The sequence below is a fragment of the Octopus bimaculoides genome, chromosome 4, assembly GCF_046866305.1.
Source record: "Octopus bimaculoides isolate indiv1 chromosome 4, ASM4686630v1, whole genome shotgun sequence".
NCBI classification, from domain to species: Eukaryota; Metazoa; Mollusca; class Cephalopoda; order Octopoda; family Octopodidae; genus Octopus; species Octopus bimaculoides.
The window spans coordinates 129,610,123-129,633,372 of record NC_142931.1 but is presented as its reverse complement, the minus strand read 5'-3'; the positions used below and the strand labels follow the sequence as shown (position 1 = coordinate 129,633,372).

Below are 23,250 nucleotides of genomic sequence, written 5' to 3'. Positions count from 1 at the left end.
CCAAGTGTCTTCTGCTATAACCTCGGGCCAACCACAACCTTGTGAGTAGATTTGACTGAAAGAAGCCCATCATATATGTGTGTGTGTGTGTGTGTGTGTGTTTGTGTCTGTTTTGTCTCTCCACCATTGTTTGACAACCAATGTTGGTGTTCAGCAAAAGGGACCGAGAGAATAAGTACTCGGCTTACAAAGACTAAGTCCTGGGGTCAATTTTTTTGAGTAAAGCCAGTGCTCCAGCATGGCCGCAGTCAAATGACTGAAGCGAATAAAAGAATATAACAACCACTACATTTGTTTTTATTTGGAATGTTGAATGTGTATTGTACGATACAAACAAGAAGGTGATATTCTTTTTCTTCAAATGCAGTGTTGCCCTTAAAACAGCAGAATTAAGGGGTAATATTATCCTTACAAGGTGGGGCTGTTTGTTGATGATTTTTTCCACCTTGTGAGAGTAATGTTATCCATTATTAATGGTGATGCAATGGCAACACTGCATTTGAAGAAAAAAAATATCACCTTGTTTGTATCATATCATCATCATCATCATCATCGTTTAACGTCCGCTTTCCATGCTAGCATGGGTTGATACATATATATATATATATATATATATATATATATATATATATATATATATATATATTTACATATATATATATATATATATATATATTTACATATATATATATATATATTTACATATATATATATATATATATATATATTTACATAAATAAGGATAAGATCGTTATTTAAAATATTGATCTTATCAAGTGGCCAGCATAGGAATAAAAACCATCAAAGGTAATAATTATTTAAAATTATAATACAGGGTATCTAAGAGGTACCGCCACGCTGAAAAATAGCAGTCAAATTCTGACTCTAAAACCACAATAAATGTCCACATAGTACAAGGAGTGAAGACGAAGACAAAATAAACCAGTAAAAATATCAAAGTGGCAGTATCTCTTAGATACCCTGTATTATAATTTTAAATATATATATATATATATATATATATATACATATATATATATATATATATATGTCGATAGCCAGCTGGAGGAGATGTCCTCTTGGGGCTAAAAGCAACAGTAACATCCACCCCTCGGGGTCAGCCACATTTAAGTGGCAAATATACTTCACTTTATCGTGCAGTTACTGTTAATACCTCGTTCAGAGATTTAACATTGCTTATATATATATATATATAGAGAGAGAGAGAGAGAGATTTATGTGTTGTCATTACTGACGATGGTTCATGATACGATATTCAGTAGTCCACAGAAAAATCATCTGTTATTTGTATTAGAGTAGCAATGTTTAAATGTTAGGGTTTATCGGTATGTGTTTGTGTATTTGTTTATTTTGTTTCCCCAATGAGTTGCATTATTTGATGTTGGATATGTTCTATTTAATTTATGGTTTAATCCCATTGATTTTTATGCTCAAGTGGTCCATGAAAATATTCAGTAAGTGAAAATTGTCCACAGTAAGAAACCAGTTAGAGAACCTCTGAACTATGTCATAAACTAGAGTAAAAGTTTTGCAATTTCATGTCCGTAGCTGTGAAAATATTATCAGAATATCATCTGACTGCTCGTCAAATTAAAATTACAAAAGTATTTTGCTGACATTTGACTGTACTATAAATTATTCAGTTGGTAAACACTAGCATAATATATACAAATTCTTAGTTACTGATATTCTCTAAACATTCCTCAACAGTTTTCATTATATCAAAAATTATTTTAAACATACAGGAAGTCTATTAGAATTAAACAGTGTCCTTGGCCGTGTGGCTGTTTTGCTCTTCATGACCTTATTAAACTACAAGTCTTTCTTTTTTTATTTTGTATTAAAATATCTTTGTTGATTTTGTCTTGCAAGCTGGTCTTTGAAACTTCCCTAGATTACTAGATTACTTGTTTATCAAAGATGTTATATTGTGAATATGTCAGTTTTATAAATATCAGTTATGTAACTGATAAGCTCTAAATTTTCTAAAACTTTTGATTGGCTGATATGATTAGTTATCTCTTTTGTTTTGTTTTTAGATTTTTAAACACCTAGAAGAAGTTTATTTTTGTTTACTCATAGCATAGGTAAACTGAAGTTATTCAAAGTTTTGCAATGCACTATATTACAGTGAGACTCAACTGTATGTACAGGTTTGTGTGTGATATCTATATATGCAAAACACTTTCCTGAGGTATCATGTTGATATTCATAATCAGGGTCTTTGCATTCTCTCTCTCTCTCTCTCTCTCTCTCTCTCTCTCTCTCTAGTTGCTTCTATGTTTTACTGAGAAGAATATGCTTTACTGATGGGTTTTAATAAGGTCAAAAGATGTCTACTCTTTACACTAGTTTCCATTAAAGACAAGATTCATGCCTATTTACATTGACTATATTTTCTAAAATAATCTTTGTTTGGTATTAGAATTACATCCTTTGTTTTTAGATTTTAAGCTACCCTAGAGGGAATTTTTGCCTACTTATTGTACTAAAGTTTTCTGACTTACTACATTATGTGAGACCCCAGATATTTTAGTATGCCAAAGGTATGTTCTCCTTGCCCTATTGTTGAGTTGATAATTGAGTTTTTTTTTTTTTTTTTTTTTTAACCACTGTACAAATATTTAATAAACTTTCACAATTACACCTCATTAATATACAAAAATAAATTAACCAGTGTTGCAAGAATATCTTAATTGAAGTCTCTGTAAATCTGTAATGTTTTGTTCTAAAACTGGAATGCCATTTTTTAGTTTATTTGACATTTATTATGGATCTCTATGCTTCTAAAAACTAATTATCATTCAAGTAAAGCAGTAGAATTTGAGGAAACTAGTGATGTTCTCATCAGCAAATAGTAATTATTTTTCACATGACTTTCTTTAAACTTTCTTTTGTTTACTGACTCTCGTGTACAGAAAAATATTTCAAGTACCCAAATATATTTCATATACTGAAGTGGTGTCCTGTATTTTATATTTTATACTAAAACAATGGTAAGAGTATATCCTTAACATAGCCATATCATATCCAACAAATGGCCCTTTTCTTGACAGCCAGTATATTACTTCCACATCTAGGATGCTGCTGCAATGGCAGACATGACCCATACTCCACTGCAGAAGTGTTAAGGCCACTTTCCAATGGCCTGCAAGAGTCCTGTGCTGGTGCCAAAGTACTCATGCCAGTGCCACATGAATGCGCTTGTGCAGTGCCACATAAAAGCACCCAGCACATTAGGAAGGGCATCCGGCTGTAGAAACCATGCCAAATCAGACTGGAGCTTGGTGCAGTTCTCTAGCTTACCAGCTCTGGTCAAACTGTCCAGCCCATGCCAGCCTGGAAAACAGATGTTAAATGATGATCATCATCATCTCATCTCACTATTCAGAAAAGGCCACCTGACTGATTGATATAAAGCCTCTGGCCCACAGATGTGTTGACCCTTCTCTCTACCTTTTCTAATCTTACTTTAATTACATCTGCTCCTTGCAACTGCCTGGTCTTGTCCAACCTCTTAGTCCTTTCTCTGATCGTCACCCTTCTTTCCCAGAATATCATTCCTCTGGAACACCCTCTTGGTTTACTAAACTAAAAGCATTTTCAGTATGCTACCTTTCTCTGTGTCATTTAATGTATCTATCCCATTCCAACTTTTGTTTGATATATCTCTATCTCATCTGCACTGTACTTCTGACACTTCACCTATTATGTTCCTATTACCAGTTCAATTTTAGAAGTATTAATTAGTTATTTTCACATTCATCTTTATATTTAGACCTCTTCTCAGCTTTGTACAGTAAATCCAATGGCTCATTCCAAATGTTACTATCCAACAATTGTATATATTCTAACCTTATTGGCTGAGATTCACTTCACAACTTTTACTTACATTTGATTTGAACATCAACTACACCAATCCACATGTAGTAAAGGCCATCAATGCTGTGCCTCCTCTGAGCCAATAATTTTAAAAATGTGTTCCTGTTATACAGACAGAGAAGCTCTTTATTACCGCTGTCAGAATCAGTGGTTCTCACTTGAACCTGGTTAAAATGATACTACTTGCTCAAACTACCGCACTGGTTTTTAACACCATAGGAGTTATGCAAGCAGCTATTAACAACCACATCCTTCATCTTCTTGACCTATCTTCTTAGTGATTGCACTCATGGCTTGTTCTCCTATATCACACATCAATAATCCCTCACCCTTGAGAATTTCAGGTTATCCTTAGTATCAACAAAGGTTTTAACATGTCTGCCATAGAAATTTCCTCACTAAGTTGATTGCATATGGTCTACATTTGTCTTTCATTTCTTGACATACTGTGTGCTAATAGGCCCCTCTCCAACCCATATTCTACCTACTCTGTTGTGCCACAAATTTTTATGATGTTACCTACATTCTTTCTTCTATGCAATAATTACCTACCTGCTATCACTTCTAACAACACTTACCCTCCTATGCAAACGTTACCATCTTCCACTTCTCTAACTTTTTGGGTGCAAGTGTCATGAACATAAAGCCTAAATACCTCATGCTGCATCCATAGATAGGTATCTCAAAACCATTTTCCAACAGGAAAATAATAATCTCATCTTTAACGATACAAAACACTATCCTATGTATATCAATATAACTAATTTGTAACTTAGTCCCCATACATACCAACAACATGCAAATTTTGAAAAGTTATAACAGATTCTTGGTGTCACAATCTCTGAGAATCTCTTATGATGACTTCACATCTATAATTTTATCAAAACTGCATCCCAATAACTTGGAATCTGTTTTAGAGCCAGAAAATATTTCTGCTCTCAACAAAATGCAAATAAAACCCATATTGGTGAAAACTCTCACATACATGAGATAGCATTGTTATTTCTACAACATCCTAGAACATATTGTCATGAGTTACTCAACTACTAAGAGTATATATGTTATTGCACTAGTAGCTAAAGGGGGTTTCAGTTAAACCTCAGTGTAAGCATTTTTTTAAAAACTGTCGTGTATTTAGGTAGACCACATAATTCTAAATGTGTCAGTTTACCTTGCAGTCTGAAAACAGGTACTAGATTATCTGGGAATGTTACTTGTCACATTGTTATTTCAAGTGGATGTTAAGTGGTTGAAACAAATATCTTAACTGGACTTCAGCATTAACTTCTATGTTATGTCTCAGGTAAATGGTTTAAGACCTGCCACTGAAACACAACTAAACATATGCAGGACAGATGTAGGATATGTATGTCTTTATCCTGATTTGTCGAGCAGAAGTGCTCAACATATTCACTCTATCTTCATTTAAGCTTTTCTCAAAAGCATTCCTGTTATCAAAAACATTCTGGTCATGATCGTTTCATCTTTTATTCAGTCTTAGTGCATCCAGAGTCATATTATCCTTCTGTCTGCTTTTAAAATTGTTGACTATGATTTGGCTGTTATTTCTAGCTGTTCAAGTGATCAGATAGAAACATCTTCATTGTTCTTATCCTAGGTAAAGTGAACTAGTTCCAACCAAGAACTGAGACCAGATGCAATTTGTATTTCTCTCTCTTCCCTTCCGAATGAGTTCATACTTTTGTCAGTTATGAACATCTAAGGTGTTATCATTGCTAGTTGAAAACTTATTATGAAGGAGACAAGCTAGCAGAATCATTGACACACCATGATGTTGGCTTTACCTTTCATCTTTTCCGGGTCAATAAAAGAAGTACCAGTTAAGTACTGAGGTCAATATAATTGATTATCCCTTTCCCTCAAAATTTCAAGCCTTATGCCTATATTAGAAAGCATTACTATTATATCATGAAAAATCCCAGCTTTATTTTGCTGAGTATGATGGAAAGTGTCAGTTGCCCACAGCCAGCAGATGAAGGTGACACTTGTTTACTGATCATGCTTCAAGAACCCTGTGGAGGATTCTTGCATTTCCAAACAATGATGATTTTTGTTGTTGTTCTATCTTTATATTTATTCCAATTTTTTTTTTTTTTTTTTTGAGAGCCATATTGGCAGTTGAGTAGTGATACTTCCAAGTGTACCAGTCCTATTTGTATTGTTTCCACTTTCTTCATTGCCCACAACCTGCCTATTACTCACTTCAATTTGTTATGATGATGATTTCATCCAAGACTACTGACAACATAATCTTTTATGGTTTCGAGTATTACTACAAAGCTAGCTACTTCTTTACTAGCCCTTCCATAGACTGTATTTGAAATATGCATTTGCTATCCTTCAGTCCATTCATTTCAGTTATACTTGCAATGTGTCTCCAACTATGTCACTCCAATTTGCATACTTCTCTTCCAGAATAAACAGAGAAACCCTATGTAGTTGATTGGCCTGCTAGAAATAGCTCCAATATCTTCTACCATCTTAAAAAAAAAAAGGAAAACATTGGATAAGGTAGTCCTCTCTAATGGACTGGTTGATGACAGCTGGAGTACCTTTCTTGGTAGATATGCTGGTTGGCCTGAGGTTAACAACAAAAGATCAGGAGCTTTCTTTTGTGGGCCAGAATCAGGCAACATGTTTCAATGTGGTTTCTGTTGTCTGCATCATATCTTCAGCCTCACAGCATGTCTGCACAGAGCAAATCTTCACGATCTTCAAACTACCCAAATATATACTTGGCAATCCATCTCTACTGAACAGCATCCATCTCTACTGAACAGCATCCAGCCCATACCAAACCTAGAAGATTTGTGACCTTGTTCCAAGTTATGTACAGGATCTTATAAAGACAGTATTACTGTTCTGTGAGTTGTAAGGTAACAGCACAACATATAAGAATAGAGCCACAACATGACTGCTAGAAATAGTAACGAAATTTTCTTCAAACTACAGTCCATTATTTTGTAAAAAGGAAAGTAACATATTGGATAATGCAGTTCTTAATGCCTCTAAAGAGATGAAATGGTCATGACTAGAATGCTTTTGATTATAAATTTGCTGAATCAAGGCTAAACTAATCAACAATAATTTTGTAATTGCTAAATTTCTCTCAAATCAAGCAGCACCATCTTAACCCTTTTGATACCAACCTGCCTGAAATAGTACAAATGTCTTGTTTTCAAAAGTTCTGAATTAAAATCTTCCACCAAACCTTAGTCACAGTTTATGTTCCAAACACTAGCTTAATGATAACTAAGTTAATTTACTAAATTCTTTGTTATATTTAAAATCAATTTAAAGAAACAGAGCATCTCAACAGAAATATGATGACGAAAGGTTTAAACAAGAAAAGATACATTAGATAATGTAGTCTTAGAAACTCCTAAAGATAGATGTTTATGGCTTAAAGCCAAAATTCTTATGTACAGTGCAGCTTGTGTGTGATTCATCCAATGATTTAAAACACCAGCACGAAAATAGCCTAAACATGTAATGCTTCAAACAGAGAGAGACCAATAAACCTGTTTTGAACTGTCTTCATAAATATTTCTATGGCCCCCATGTATGTACTTGGAGCAGATTCTACATCTTCATTGAAGTATTCAAAATCTCTTCTCCAAAGAAATAGAAAATCTACCTCTAGTGTGTTCATTTTTGAAATAGGCTTTTTAAGGCCATCAACTCAACAAGCAACATATAAAACCTTTCAAAGACCATTCAGTCATCTATTCAGTTTAGATATCTCATTCAGTTATTGTTTCTTGTTTTTTTTTTGTTTTTTTTGTTTTTTTTTTACAGTGACAAAGAATTGCTATAGTGTCTAGTCAATTTCCTTTCTTTCTGTTTCCTCTTGTGTTTTTCTGTATTTCTACATTTATTTCACAAGGGATATAACATCTGCTCTCACTCTCTCTTCCCCCCCCCCCCCCCGCGCACAAAAGAACCTTGGAATAAAATCAATGTGCTGACAACAGTCTATTTAAAAACAAGCTGACTTGATTTTTTTTTTAAATCTGAAATAAACTTGCTGCTTAGTTCAGTTTAAAGTAGTTTTTATTTATTTAATGTTGATCTCAACATTTTTTAAAAATCATGACATGAAAATAATGTTTCAGTTATCTGCATTGCTTTATTACCACATCTTAAACAAGTCAAAGAAGGAGCCACTGCATGGCTACTCAACCTTTTAGAAATAACAACTATATTTCCCTCAAGTAACACATAATTATCTTTAAAAAATAAAAAAGGGCATATTTTGTAATGCGGTTGATAGTAGAAGATACTTGCTCCAATGTGCAACACAGTGGGATTGAACCCAAGACTTCATAGTTAGAAACCAAGCCTCTTAACACAGCCCTGGTTATACTTATCTAAAATGATATTAAAACTTAATATATTGGATTATAATAGACTGGCTGCTCCTTTAGCAGTTGTGCAACACTGCATGTTATACATGATAATGCAAGGTATTTCAAACAATTTAGGTACAAAGTCAAAAAATCAAAATGATTACCTATTATCCATGAAATTTCTTTTATGGAACATTACTGGTTATTTACTTTAAATTGCATTATAATATTATCTACTGCTTCTGTCAAATATTATCTTGTCACTTCTTTCTATCATTCAATCTGCTGGTTTATTTACTCTAAATCATATTATAATGTTAACTGTCTACCACTTCTGTCATGATATGAAGCCAATGGAAAGCTTTTAGAATTTAAAGAAAAGGAAAATTCAAGTGTCTGCTGGTGTATCTTTAGTTCATTTCCAACCAACTTGACTAGCTATAATGGACTTTAAGTCTTTCTCTGCTCTTATTTATTACTCAGTTGGCAGTACACCATTGTTGATATAATTTACATGTAGAAGATTGAATATACACCCTTACTGTTTGCATAGAGAGCAACATAGAAACTTATGTCTCAAGAAGTAAACACATTTACACCCACACATTTACGTATGTACATGTGTGTGTGTGTGTGAGTGTGTGCACACATGCGTGTGTGTATACACGCACATGTAGCTTGCCATTGATTATCAGTAGGGAAACAAATTTTAAAGTATCACATATGCTTCCTTATGGTATGGATTGCTATTAAGTATATTGTTTATGATATATATTATTATTACACAGCGTGTTACAAATTTCCAAATGTCATTGATGACCCTTGAAGCTTTTTTTTTTTTACATAATCAGAGAAGGGCAGTGCCCACAGTCCTTTATAGGGCCTCTTGAGACTAGTGAGATGGGTAGGAAGGTATCCTCAGACTGGATACATAGCCAAAAAGCTTGCAACAAATGATTTCCATTAAAGACACTAAAAGACAGGTCATGGACTAAGTCAACCAGTCCAATAGTCTATAGCAGGATTTGAACTTGGAATGCTAAGATCTAGAGGAAATACCACAAGGCATCCTATTCAGTGTTCAAATGATTCTGCCAGCCCACCACTCTAAACTGATAGTTTACATACCAGCTCTGGAAGAATGTAAGGCAAAGTTGACCTTGCATGTATTTGAAACCAGAATGCAAGCCAGAATAAATAGCACAAGGCAATCAGTTATAACCCCACTCCACCTAGTCATTACCCCCCCCCCCCCTCTAGCTTTTATGATACATCATTTTCATTATCTAAGACAATGGAATTTAAATTATTGCAACTTACAACAGAAATATCTTCTGTTATTCAGTTTTTATTTATGTCTAGCATTAATTAACTTTCCTTTATGAAGTTCATTAATTGTATAATTATCCTTATTTCAATCGTAATTACACACACATGAACACACAAACACATCAATTTTACATCTGCTTTTCCATAAGGGAATGGATTGAGTGCTTGGTCATATTGTCATGGTCCATATCATCTTACACTTAGTAACAGAGATCAACCCACTTTGGTGTTGTATGCTGCCAACGCTAAAGAGACTGCTATTCCATTTTGAGCATGGATACCCTTGCTATCACCGACCACTTTACAATGTACCAGGGTGCATTTTATTATCTCACCAGCATTACGAGGGGTTGCCCCTTGTGAAGAGGACTGAAAATCTCTGCTACTCTGTGTCGGTCCTTATTCAGAGTTCCTGTCCTTTAAGACAGGCTTGTGAAGTCCAGATCTCATTCGTATGTTCCCTTGATTCAGAAGAGGAAGGTGTCATCTATCAAATGGAAATGACAAGGTGGAGATTTGATGTGCCTTGACAAAAAAAGTTGTCTTTGTTACATGGATATAAATAGAAAGAAAGGTATGGAAAAGGGAGGTATGAAGATATTGTTGGTGGGAGTGGGGCTATCTCTATTGTGTTACTTAGATAGGTATATCAAGACGCTGCAAGCAAGTTGTCACATTTGGTGAAGGAAGTTTGTCACATTTGATGACAAAGGCAGGTGATATTCTTTTATTCTCTCATCTGGTTTAACATCACTACTTTGACTCTTATTTGCCTTTAACAATGTTCACTTCATTACAAGTATCCAGGCCAGGTCACCAATCAGAGAATAATGCATCCAACAACTTATGTGGTGAGGTCTCTTCCTCCCTTTCTCTTTGTCAGTCTTGGAGTTAATACAGTAAAGTCATGAGTGCTGCCTTTTTCACTCTGACTGAGCCATAACAATAACTTGCAGCAGAATTTGAACTCTTGATCTGTAGATCACTGGATATTTTCAGAAAGCTTAACTATCCTTGATCAGACATTTACATGTGCCTGTGTAAGCATGTTATTACTTAGATAATTGTGAGTGTGCCGATATTTAGAGTTGATTCTGGACAAATTTTTACCACCTTTCATCATCCTCATAATCATTTGATATTCATGTTCCATGCTAGCATGGGTTGGATGGTTTTACAGCACCCAATGGGTCCAAGTGCTGCATCATGCTCCAGTGTTTGCTTTGGCATGGTTTTTATGACTGAATGTCTTTCCTAACACCAACCACTTTACAGTGTGTACTGGGTACTTTTCTTCATGTTACTAGTAAATACCAAGGGGACAACTTTTATGCTAGGTGATGAAGAGTAAAGAAGGGTAAAGTATGAGAGAAAAAGGTTGAACCAGAACAGGTTTTTTTGCTGAGGTGGAGTTACATGACAACTGACATTTTAGAAGAGATGGTGGGAGTGATTGAGTGGAGATGGAAAGTAATAAAAATAGTAATGAAGGGGTCAGGCTAGACCTTCAAGATACAAGGCAGGTAGGAGTGGGTAGAGCAGAGGGACCAGAAATAAGTGTGGGGGAGTAGGTGATGTCTCTTTCTCTAATAATCATAGAGAACTCAGTCAAATTACTCTCAGCCTTTAATATTTGACTGCTACCTATTCTATCAACCTTAAAATGGTGAAAGGCAAAGTTTGAAATCCATATATAAAGGAGTGTAACTAAATACTGCACGACTTTATTTGTAAACCACTCTGCCATTTCTGCCCTCCATCATCATCTATTTACAATAATATAATTGCTGTGTTTTTCCAACCGTGGTGTTTTTGCTCCATTTATTTGCCCCATTACCTATTCCCTCCCTCCTCTTGTAGCTGTAGCCAGGCAATTATTAACAATAGCATTTAGTTGCTATCAACAGTCTAAGTAACTGAGCTGGTGATCTCCACCTTATTACAGATCAATAATCTACATCTATTCACTGGCTCGTTCAGCTTCACTAAATACTGTTACTTTCCAGTTGAGTTAGAATTACAAAATGGTTCCATCTTTAATAGCAGTATACATTGTTTGCCTTAATTTGTATGTGATTCCAGAACAATCTAGTAAAATATAGAGGGAAATTAGTTAATAGCTCGTTATGTGGTTTTTTTTTGGGGGGGGGGTTTAATAAAAGTACTTCATTTCTTCATACTTTGTAGAAAGATACAGAGCCAAGCCTGAAATAATAAATTTCTTCTACTCCTCTTATAGAATATAAAAAGTTATTACAGAAATAAGAGAGTGCCAGGTGAATGTTTCCATCTTCTAAGTTCAAATATTACCCAGATCAACATTAGTTTCCATTCTTCTGAAGTTGGTTAAAATATGTTCCAATCATATACCAAATTGATTTGGTCATTTGTCAAAATTGTTCAAAAACTGATACAATGTAAATTGAAATATCAGACTGAAAACAGAAGGAAGACAATGCAGCAGTTTAAATTTTGTCTTATTCCAGGTGTAATAACACTTCATCAGGAAAAAATGGAGGATAGGTGTTGAGCTGGTATCTTTTGCTCAGATATGTGGGAAGGGATTGTGACATGTACAGCATGGTATTGTTACACTAACCAGTTTGCCTCATGTAATTCTTACCTGTTGTTTGATGGTTTCAATTTAATAATGAATATGGCTTTTTTAGTCCTTAAATTGCCTGTGTTACATTCTGCTCCCTTGATCACCATCACCATTGTTTTAACCTCCACTTTCCCATGTTGCATGGGCTGGATGGAGTTTATTGAGGCACATTTTCTGCAGCTGGTTGCCCTGCTTGCCACCAACCCTCACCCATTTCTAGGCATGGTAATAGTTCCCCATGGCCAGAAATGTTCTTACAGAATATTGGGAATGAAGTACACTCATTGGGTGTGTGTGACAGTGATACTCATTTACAACTACCATGCCATGTCAAGATGAGGAGAGAGAGACACACACACACACACACACACACACAGCAGGTTTTTTATAGTTTCCATCTACCAAATCCACTCACAAGACTTTGGTTGACCTGGGGACATAATAGAAGGCATTTCCCTAAGGTGGGACTAAACCCCAAACCATGTGATTGGGAAGCAAACTTCTTATCCACACAGCCACGTCCATGCCTAGGATGTTAACTGTAAAGTCCTGAGTGTGGAATTTCTCTGGGTATTTTTGGAATGATGTATCTGTTTGCACATGTTCTTTGATGCCAGCGTGTAGCTCTCAGATGGTGCTTCCTAACAAGGAATTGCCACATTTACACTGAAACTACATTTAGTTTGTGCTTTTTCATTTTTCAATTGTGGCTCTTTTAGTTGTATTGCACTGTATGAGTCTGAAGTTGTCAAGCCAACAAGTGATTTCTTAGCTCATTATGACAAGTTTAATCTGTTTCAGCAGTTGTGCAGACAAGTGTGTTTCATACAACACAGCCTTCAGTTCTATATCCATATTTCTTCTACCATTGTCTTTCCTTTTAATCAATGATTTGTACACCTGTCTCACCTGAACAATCAATCACAATGAAACAGCCTCCATATAGATATTCTGTTTGCTAGAAATTGTAGCTAAATCTTCATCATCATTTAGCATCCGCTTTTTACATGGGTAGAACAGTTTGATAGGGAATCAGCAAGCCACAAGGCTGCATCAAGCTCCAATGTCATCTTTTGATTTGGTTTTTAAGGCTAGATGCCTTTCCTGACACCAACCACTTGACAGTGTATTGAGTGCTTTTTTCAAGCCACAAGCACTTCTGAGGTTGCCATGTAATTCATAAGATAGAAAAGAACAGAGAAGGAATTCTCTTGAAACCTAGTAAGGGATGTTGGATAGTGTAGTCTTGGATTCACACCGCCTCATTTACTTTTTTCGTGTCTTTCTGTAAAAAGCACTCCTCACAGTGCCATGTAAGTAAAAAACACCGGTGACGGTACCATGTTAAAAACACCCATGTTGGTGCCATATAGAAAAGCACTTGTGCCTGTGCCATATAGAAAGGCACTTGTGCCTGTGCTATGTAGGAAAGCACTTGTGCCTGTGCCATATAAAAAGGCACTTGTGCCTGTGCCATATAAAAAGGCACTTGTGCCTGTGCTATGTAGGAAAGCACTCATGCTGGTGCGATGTAGAAAAGCACTTGTGCCAGTGCGGTGTAGGAAAGCACTCGCGTCGGTGCCACGCACAAACCACCCATGTCACGTATAAAGCACCCAGCACACTCTGTAATGTGGTTGGCATTAGGAAGGGCATCCAGCCATAGAAAGTATGCCAAAACAGACAATTAGAGCCTGGGTAGCTCTCTGGCTGGCCAAATCCTATCAAGTCACCTAACCCATGCCAGCATGGAAAACCGGCATCAAATGAGGATGATGCTATTCTCTCAGAACATCAGTTAAACGGTTATATGATACTATCTTAACATCCAGACATTTATTGCTGCTGAAAAGCTGCAATAAACGTCTGTAAATCTTTCTTGCAAAGATTTGCTTTCTATTTTATAGGACGTTGACAGCAAAACTTTGGCTCACTGCAGCAGCATTCAGTGATCAGCAACAAGATTATTGCTTCAAACGGTAGAGTCTGCAGATTACCCTGTCAGAAGTAAACCATATGATGTATGTGTCAGATGTATTGCCTTGTAAAGCAGTGTAACGTGAATGTATAGTGAAGGTAATTTGGTTAACATTTTACAAATCTATTTAATGAATCTTTTATTCATCCCCTACCTCTGAGCATGTGACATTAAATATACTCATTTAACAACTAATTCATTTTATTCACTAATTAATTTTATTTCTTTTTGTCTAAAATAGGCTTTTTAACATAGATTTTGGCTTTCACATATGTTTGAAATGGATGTCTGGTAGCTGGTATGAATCTGGTCTATTCTTTAATATATTCATCTTTTTTTTATTTTCGTTTACAATATCAATATGATGTTAGCTCCATTGTCTCTGGTATTTTAGAGAAAATATGATAATGTAATAATTATAATATTTGATTAGAAGCCTGGTCATTGTCATCATCATCATCATCATCATCGTTTAACATCCGCCTTCCATGCTAGCATGGGTTGGACGATTTGACTGAGGACTGGTGAAACCGGATGGCAACACCAGGCTCCAATCTAATTTGGCAGAGTTTCTACAGCTGGATGCCCTTCCTAACACCAACCACTGAGAGAGTGTAGTGGGTGCTTTTACGTGTCACCCGCACGAAAACGGCCACGCTCGAAATGGTGTCTTTTATGTGCCACCCGCACAAGAGCCAGTCCAGGGGCACCGGCAACGACCCCGCTCGAAAAACCTCATGTGTCACTCGGACAAGAGCCAGTCCATGGGCACTGGCAACGATCCCGCTCGAAAGATTTCATGTGTCACCCGCACATGGGCCAGTCCGGGGGCACTGGCAAACGATCCCGCTCGGAAAAAAAAAAAAAGCCTCATGCGTCACCTGCACAAGAGCCAGTCCAGGGGCACTGGCAACGATCCCGCTCGAAAGACCCCATGTGTCGCCCGCACACGAGCCAGCCCGGGTCACCGGCAACGACCTCGCTCGAAAAACCTCATGTGTCACCCGCAAGCCGGCCCAGGGGCACCGGCAACGATCTCGCTCGAAAGATTTCATGTGTCGCCCGCACATGAGCCAGTCCAGGGGCACCGGCATCGATCCCGCTCGAAAGATTTCATGTGTCTCCCGCACCTGAGCCAGTCTATGGGCACTGGCAACGATCCCGCTCGAAACATTTCATGTGTCACCCGCACAAGAGCCAGTCCAGGGGCACTGGCAACGATCCCGCTCGAAAGATTTCATGTGTCGCCCGCACATGAGCCAGTCCAGGGGCACTGGCAACGATCCCGCTCGAAACATTTCATGTGTCACCCGCCCAAGAGCCAGTCCAGGGGCACTGGCAACAATGTCGCTCGAAAGATATCATGTGTCGCCCGCACATGAGCCAGTCCAGGGGCACTGGCAACGATCCCGCTTGAACGATTTCATGTGTCACCCGCACATGAGCCAGTCCAGGGGCACCGCCAACGATCTTGCTCGAAAAACCTCATGTGTCACTTGCACAAGAGCCAGTCCATGGGCACTGGCAACGATCTCGCACGAAAGATATCATGTGTCGCCTGCACATGAGCCAGTCCAGGGGCACTGGCAACGATCCCGCTCAAAAGATTTCATGTGTCACCCGCACATGAGCCAGTCCGGGGGCACTGGCAAACGATCCCGCTCGAAAGATATCATGTGTCGCCCGCACATGAGCCAGTCCAGGGGCACTGGCAACGATCCCGCTCGAAAGATTTCATGTGTCGCCCGCACACGAGCCTGTCCGGGGGCACTGGCAAACGATCCCGCTCGGTAATTAGAAAATATTGTTACAGAACATAGTGTTTGGTTAGTTATGTTACAATACATTAGCAACCAATAAGCACCTGTTCACTATATCATAAAATAGCACAAACATAAGACTAGTTAGTTTGTATGTGATAGCTTGATCTGCTAGAAATAACAGCCAATTTTCTCTTAAATCATACTCTGTCATCTTAAGAAAGGTGGAACACATTAGAACACAGCACCACTTTTGAGTTTCTCTCTTTTGTTATAGTATCAATAAATGTTTGGAGGCGCAATGGCCCAGTGGTTAGGGCAGCGGACTCACGGTCGTAGGATCACGGTTTCGATTCCCAGGCCAGGCGTTGTGAGTGTTTATTGAGCGAAAACACCTAAAGCCCCATGTGGCTCCAGCAGGGTGGTGGTGGTGGCGAACCCTGCTGTCACCACAACTTTCTCTCACTCTTACTTCCTGTTTCTGTTGTACCTGTATTTCAAAGGGCCAGCCTTGTCACACTGTGTCACGCTGAATCTCCCCGATAACTCCATTAAGGGTACACGTCTGTGGAGTGCTCAGCCACTTGCACGTTAACTTCACGAGCAGGCTGTTCCATTGATTGAATCAACTGGAACCCTCGTCGTCGTAACCGATGGAGTGCCACGACGACGACAAATAAATGTTTTTTTTATATTTATACAAGGTAAACTTATAGGTTTTCGGAGTTACTTTGTTAATAGGAATTTATTGATGCAGTAACTGAAAATAAAACTTCTATTTTAAGAAATCAGCAAAAAATGTGAAATGTTTACTTTAGGTGTAGCCGTGTAGTAAGAAGTTTGCTTCCAAACTACCTGGTTCCAGGTTTAGTCTCACTGTGTGGCACCTTGGGCAAGTGTCTTCTACTATAGCCCCAGGCTGACCAAAGCCTTGTCAATGGATTTGGTAGGCAGAAACTGAAAGAGGCTTGTTGTGTGTGTGTATTTGTCCCACACCATTGCTTGACAACTAGTGTTGGTTTGTTTACATCCCCATGAATTAGCAGTTCGGCAAAAGAGATTGATAGAATAAGAAACGGGCTTAAAAATAAGTCCTGGGGGTCAATTTATTCAACAGCATTGCTGCAGGCAGTCCAATGGCTGAAACAAATAAAAGTAAAAGATCCAATCCAAGTAAGAAGATAAGGTAGATTATATTGGTTTCAGATTTTGGTACAAGGCCAGCAATTTTGGGTGAAGGGATTAAGTTGATTAAATCGACCCGTGTTTAACTGGTACTTATTTTATTGACCCCAAAAGGATGAAAGGTGAAGTCAGCCTTGGCAGAATTTGAACTCAGAACGTATAGGCTGACGAAATGCCACTCTAACATTTTGCCCAGTGCACTAACGGTTCAGCCAGCTCATTGCCCTAATAAGATAGATTATATTAATGATTTATGTGGTTGATTAGTTTACTTCCAGCCACATGGTTTCAGGTTTAGTCCCACGATGTGGCACCTTGAGTGTCTTCTATAACATTAGACCAACTAAAGCCTTGTGTGGATTTGGTAGATGAAAACTGAAAGAAGCCCCTTACATACATTATAACACTTGGAAGCAAGTATAACTGTTCACTACTAAGTTGTTTTGTCTTTGCTCCAACTATTAGGTTAACCAATGCCTTGTGATTGAAATCTTTTAAGTCTGAAACGTGCAGAAAGCCCATTGTCTATGTATGTGTATATCATCTCATATCTTTTATCGTTTTTTTTGTTTCAGTCATTAGACTGCCTCCATGCTAGGACATCACCTTCAGAAATTCTTAGTCAAATTAATCAACACCAGTACTTTTTTTTTTTTTTAAGCTTAGTACCTATTCTGTCGATTTCTTTTGCCAAACCGCTAAATTATGGGGATGTAAACACACCAACACTGGTTGTTAAGCAGTGGTGGGGGACAAGCACACACATACAACAAGCTTCTTTCAGTTTCCGCCTATCAAATCAACTCAAGGCTCCAGCCAGCCCAAGGCTATAGTAGAAGACACTTGCCCAAGGTGCCACGCAATAGGACTGAACCCAGAACCATGTGGTTGGGAAGCAAGCTTCTTACCACACAGCCACTCCTGCACCTATATACTTGTTTTTCTTTTCCAGACATGTCCACAGATGACCACATTATCTGATATAGCCTTTCCCTTTTTAAGACTGTTTGAATGTGATTTTACTGCTATTTCTAATAGACCTCAGAATTTCATTAAAAGTACCAACCAAGTACTGTGGACAATGTAATCTGCTAACCCCTAACCCCTTAAAGGTTGCTAACCTTTTTCCTAAATCAAACAACCATTGTAGTTTGGCCCTAGTTCAGTCCTGATTGAGTAAACCTACTAATCAAAATATTTCAACCATTAACTCTCTCATTTTATATTCAGACATAAAGTTAGTGGGACTACATTATACCAATATGTCCTTCCTTTCTTTTTAAGACAATAGAATATGATTTGAAGAAGAATATCACTGCTGTTTCTGACAGACTGTGTAATCTCACAGAGACTTCCTTCATGAATGCTTACTTTGATTGCTATGTGTTCTACTTGCATTTTATTATGCTGATTCCATTGTAATTAGTATATCTTTTGTTATGTAGAAGGTTATTGTAAATTTCTTTATTCAACTTCCATTATTGTGTGCTGAGAATATAAAATACATTATGTGATTTTTATTATTTTTGTAATATATATATATATATATATATATATATATATATATATCAGTGTGATGTTTCTGCTGAAATGATTAATTCATTCAATAGATTTTACTTTAATTTATTTGTGCTTTTAATTTTGTTATTGTATCAGTGATCCTCATGTTTCTCTATATTCATGGCTTTGTCCTTTCATGAATATTTTTGAACTTAATTATGTGTTTTTTTTTTTTTATGTCTTCATTACTGTAGAAGTTTGACTGTGTTTTCTACCTTGTGGCTAGAAGTTTTATATTACATTTCCAGGAAACATGAATTTTCGTCATCAAACAGCTGATAATTGTCTGCTTTTTTTGTTATATATTTAATTAAATGAATACCATTAAGCCACATGTTAATTTAGTTTGCTATAAGATGTGGGTGTTTGTTTTACATGCTGTAATACATAAGGAATCATCATGTGTGTGTGTGTATCATTATCATCATCCTTTAGTATGCTTACATGAATCAGATAAAGTATATTGAAGCAGGTTTCCTACAGCCAAATGCCCTTCCAGTTGCCAACCCTCACCTGTTTCCAAGCAAGGTAGTATTTCCCATTGCCAGACATGTTTTTCATTGAGAACTGGAAATGAAAAACATTGCTTCTATGACTGTGATGTTCATTTACAATCATTACGATTATCAAGACAAGGGTACACCCAAACACACACACATTCTATGGGCTTCTTTCAGTTTTCATCTATCAGATCCACTTGCAAAGCTTTGGTTGGCCCAGGGCTATTGTAGAAGACACACATACACACTCACATGTACTTTTGAATACTGAGAACCTGGAAGGATCGAAAACTATCTAGTAATTGTGCAAAAGAGTATGGTTAATGGTAACACCAGAAAAGAACTTTCATCAACCTACAGGCCTGGTATTTACCATAGAGATAAATACTAGATTAGTGTCTGGAATAGGATAATCTCATGGGCATATAGCTGCTGATAAACTATTTAGATGAAAAACTATAAGAAAATTTTGGACTGTATGGCTAAGAAGTTCACATTGTAGTCACATAATTTCTAGAGCAATCTCTCTGCACTGCTGTGTTGTATCAGATATGTCATATATTGTATCTAATATATCTTGCAGTGTTTGTCATGTATGGTGTATTGCACTATATCTTACTAATTTGTTGTTTCTTTAACTTACAGATATTTGTAGTAACTGACACGGTTCCAGTATTGAAGTTATTCAAGTAAGTAGATATCTTTTTACCATTATTTACATTTGATGGATATTTGTCCTCATCTTGTTTATTGTTAAAACAACGTTTCGGCTGATATACCCTCCAGCCTTCATCGGGTGTCTTGGGAAAATTTCAAACCTGGTTTCTCATTCCTGAGGTATTTTTCAATGTTATTCAGGTCACTGCTTGTAATCGAACTCAGAATCTTGGGGTTAACAACAAACAAGATGAGGAAAAATATCCATCAAATGTAAACAATGTAAATAATGTACATAATTCCTCATCTCTTAAATATAGAACTGTATTATCTTTTTACCAATCTAGTATTTTGGATTTTTTTTTTTTTTTTTTTTTTTTTTTTTATGTAGCAGCTTGACTTAGAGATTTAGTTAAAGTTGTGGAAACAAACTTAATTGGAGAACTAAATATTTTTTGTAGTTTTATGAATATATTTGTCCTGTTTTTATCTCATTTATGTTTAGAAGCTCTGAGAGAAAATCATTATGTAAGCTTTTTAAGCTTTTATTATTGTGTTGTTTTCTATCTTGATGTAGTCTCTAGAAAGACAGTGAAACGGTTGTCATTAGACTTTGATAGCAGTGACAGATGTGTTTGGGCATAACTACATATATATATATATATATAGATATATTCCATGGACATTCATTGAAGCTAACAATAAAACTGTCTGTCCTTCAAATTCAGATGGAGAAAGAACAAGTTTACTTCAGTTGATTGTTTATTCAAGCTGTTTACTACTTACCTTCCACTAGCAACGTACAACAAGTTAGCTTCACAATTAGCATAACTTTTCCCAATTAGCAAGTTATCAAAACCCAGCTAGCAACATTGGTGCAACACTTTTTTCCAGATTACTGGTGTCCTCGTCGTGCCAAATGTTATTTGAAGCTTTTTGTATTATTTGAAAACGTAAACAACCATTCCTTGCAGCAACTGTTGATGTCTGCTATTGTACACTATTGCCTTCTCTTTTTCCTCTCGCAGCTGCCAACCTCATTGTTGGCAGCACCATGCACTGACACCCTGTTAACCTCTACTTTCTTCCCAAAATCCATAAGGCCATCACCTCTGCTCGTCTTATTCTTTCTTCCTGCAGCTACCTATGCAACTAATCTTAAACTACCTAGTTCAATTCTTGTCATCTTCAATAGCAACCTTCACTCATATCCGTGACACCAACTCTGATTTCTACCTCTTCAACTCCTCTCTCTCCCCTACTCAGTCTCCCACAATTATTTTCTACCATGGCTTTTGAATTCTTCTACACCATCATCCCTCACCTCGATGTGTCTCCTAACCTCAAATATTTTCTCAAACACCACATCCTGCTCAAGCTCACCATCCTTACTCTCCTTCACCCCACAAAACTCATCTTTACACTCAACTGTTTCACCTTTTCCAGGAAGTTTTACCAGCAAGTTACTGGAATGGCTGTAGGTGCCATGAGGGGACCCAATTTTACCAGCCTGTTTCATTAACTTGGAGCTCATATCTTAACTTGTTTCACCACTCCACTACAGAGCTCTACGGTTATTACGTCAACAACTGTATTGACACCTCCTTGCTTATCCATGTACTGTTCACCACCTTCATTTCTTTCTTCAGCTCCTACCTTGCTTATATAATTCACATCTGCCTACATTTCTTATACTTCTGTTAATTTTTTAGACATCATCCAAACTCTTCACCTCGATTCTTTACAGACCTACTAACGCGCGCGCACATACACACCTACTTTAAATTCTTCTCTTCCATCCCTTTCACACTAAATTGGCTGTCTTCTCAAAATTTCTTCCTCATTACTGTCTTTCTAACTGATATTCTGACTTCAAAGATAAGTTTCACACATACACACACACACACACACAAACGTTTCAAATGGTCCATTAATTTTTCTTCAACATGGATACCTCCAAGCAGCTGTCAATTCAGCCTAATTGTCAACTATACTTCTGTCCTCCTATCCCTTACCTGTCCTACTATCAACTGCATTACCTTTACCTTCCATCCTACCAGCTAATCTCTCTAATGCACTGTCCTACACAACTTCCATTTCCTTCAGTCTAGCCCTACCATTTCCTACATCTTTCCTAACCATCCACTCTCCTTCAGGTGCAAGCACAACCTGCATGACCTTCTGATCCACAGTACTTTTACTCCAAGCCCCACATTACCCCGGTATCATTTATGTGTTCCTCTCCTGTTGCAACACTTGTCTTTTCATTCAAAGCATTACTTCCCCCACATAATCCTTGGTCCACTTTCCTCGTCATTTAATTTTTCACCTGCATTAACTGACAACCCTTTGGCTTATTATGTAATAAAAGAAAGCAACCAGATGCTAGCTAATCCGTTTAGAGGACATCTGCAGCAGAATAGCAACGAACCTCTTAAACCTCTCGTCCAGGTCATTCTCACCATCATCTTGTTGTTTATGATCTTCTACAGTTCCATAACAGCCCTTGCTTCCTAACCCCTCCAAAAGCAATTGTTGGGAACCACTGTTCTTCAGGTGTCACTCTGAACCATGTGGTTAGGAAACAAACACCTTTACTTTGTATTTGTTGAAGTGGGAGAATGACATATATATAGAAATATCCGTTATGTCAGTTGTGTAATGTATTGGTGCAAGGTACATAACTCTGCTCGCACAAGTTTGACCACTTGATTCAAATTAACTCCCACTGATCAACCGACGGAAACAGTTTCCATTTGTACTTCAGAGTCGATGGTTTATTACCCTCGGTTTCTCCAAGTTATATTTGAAATGGAATATGCAGTGGTGTAGGTAGTGGAGGAAGTGCTGTCCAAGTTAAATTACTGAAAAATGAATGAGAGTGACGTGTATGGCCTAGTTGATTGGCACTGCTTTATCATATGGTTGCAGGCTGGAGATCACAACTGGGAAGAGGAACTTACCTTTAATTGTCAGTACATTTTCAAATCTGTAGCATTTCTTGATTGACCCTAAGGAGCATACCCCACTACTGGAACCATTTCTTTGTACCCAATTTTATTTTTTATCTAATTTTTTTTAATACTTTGTTTTATTACTTAGCTAAGTGGCTAGAGTATTCAGCTCATGGTCATAAGGTTTGAGTTCAATGCCTGGCGGCACACTGTGTCCTTGAGCAAGACACTTTGTTTCACGTTTCTCCAGTCCACTCAGCTGACAAAAATGAGTTGTACCTGTATTTCAAAGGGCTAGCCCCGTCACATTTTGTGTCCCGCTGAATCTCCCTGAGAACTACTTTAAGGGTGCACATGTCACTGGAGTGAACTGCCATTTGCACATTAATTCCACGAGCACGCTGTTCCATTAATCAGATCAACTGGAATACTTATCGTCATAACCAATG

At 37.3% G+C, this 23,250-nt stretch overlaps 1 protein-coding gene across 4 annotated transcripts in view; it reads left to right on the top strand.

The window, feature by feature from the left end:
* The window catches only part of LOC106878601 (kelch-like protein 24), a 64,074-nt gene that overhangs the window by 7,919 nt on the left and 32,905 nt on the right, over positions 1-23,250 (top strand). For 2 of the 4 annotated variants that reach the window (XM_014927863.3, XM_014927864.3), the window contains exons 2-3: positions 14,115-14,283; positions 19,836-19,879. The gene's annotated coding sequence lies outside the window, so the exon portion shown is untranslated. The remainder of the gene's footprint in view (positions 1-14,114; positions 14,284-19,835; positions 19,880-23,250) is intronic. The other 2 variants (XM_014927865.3, XM_014927866.3) reach the window with 1 other exon arrangement.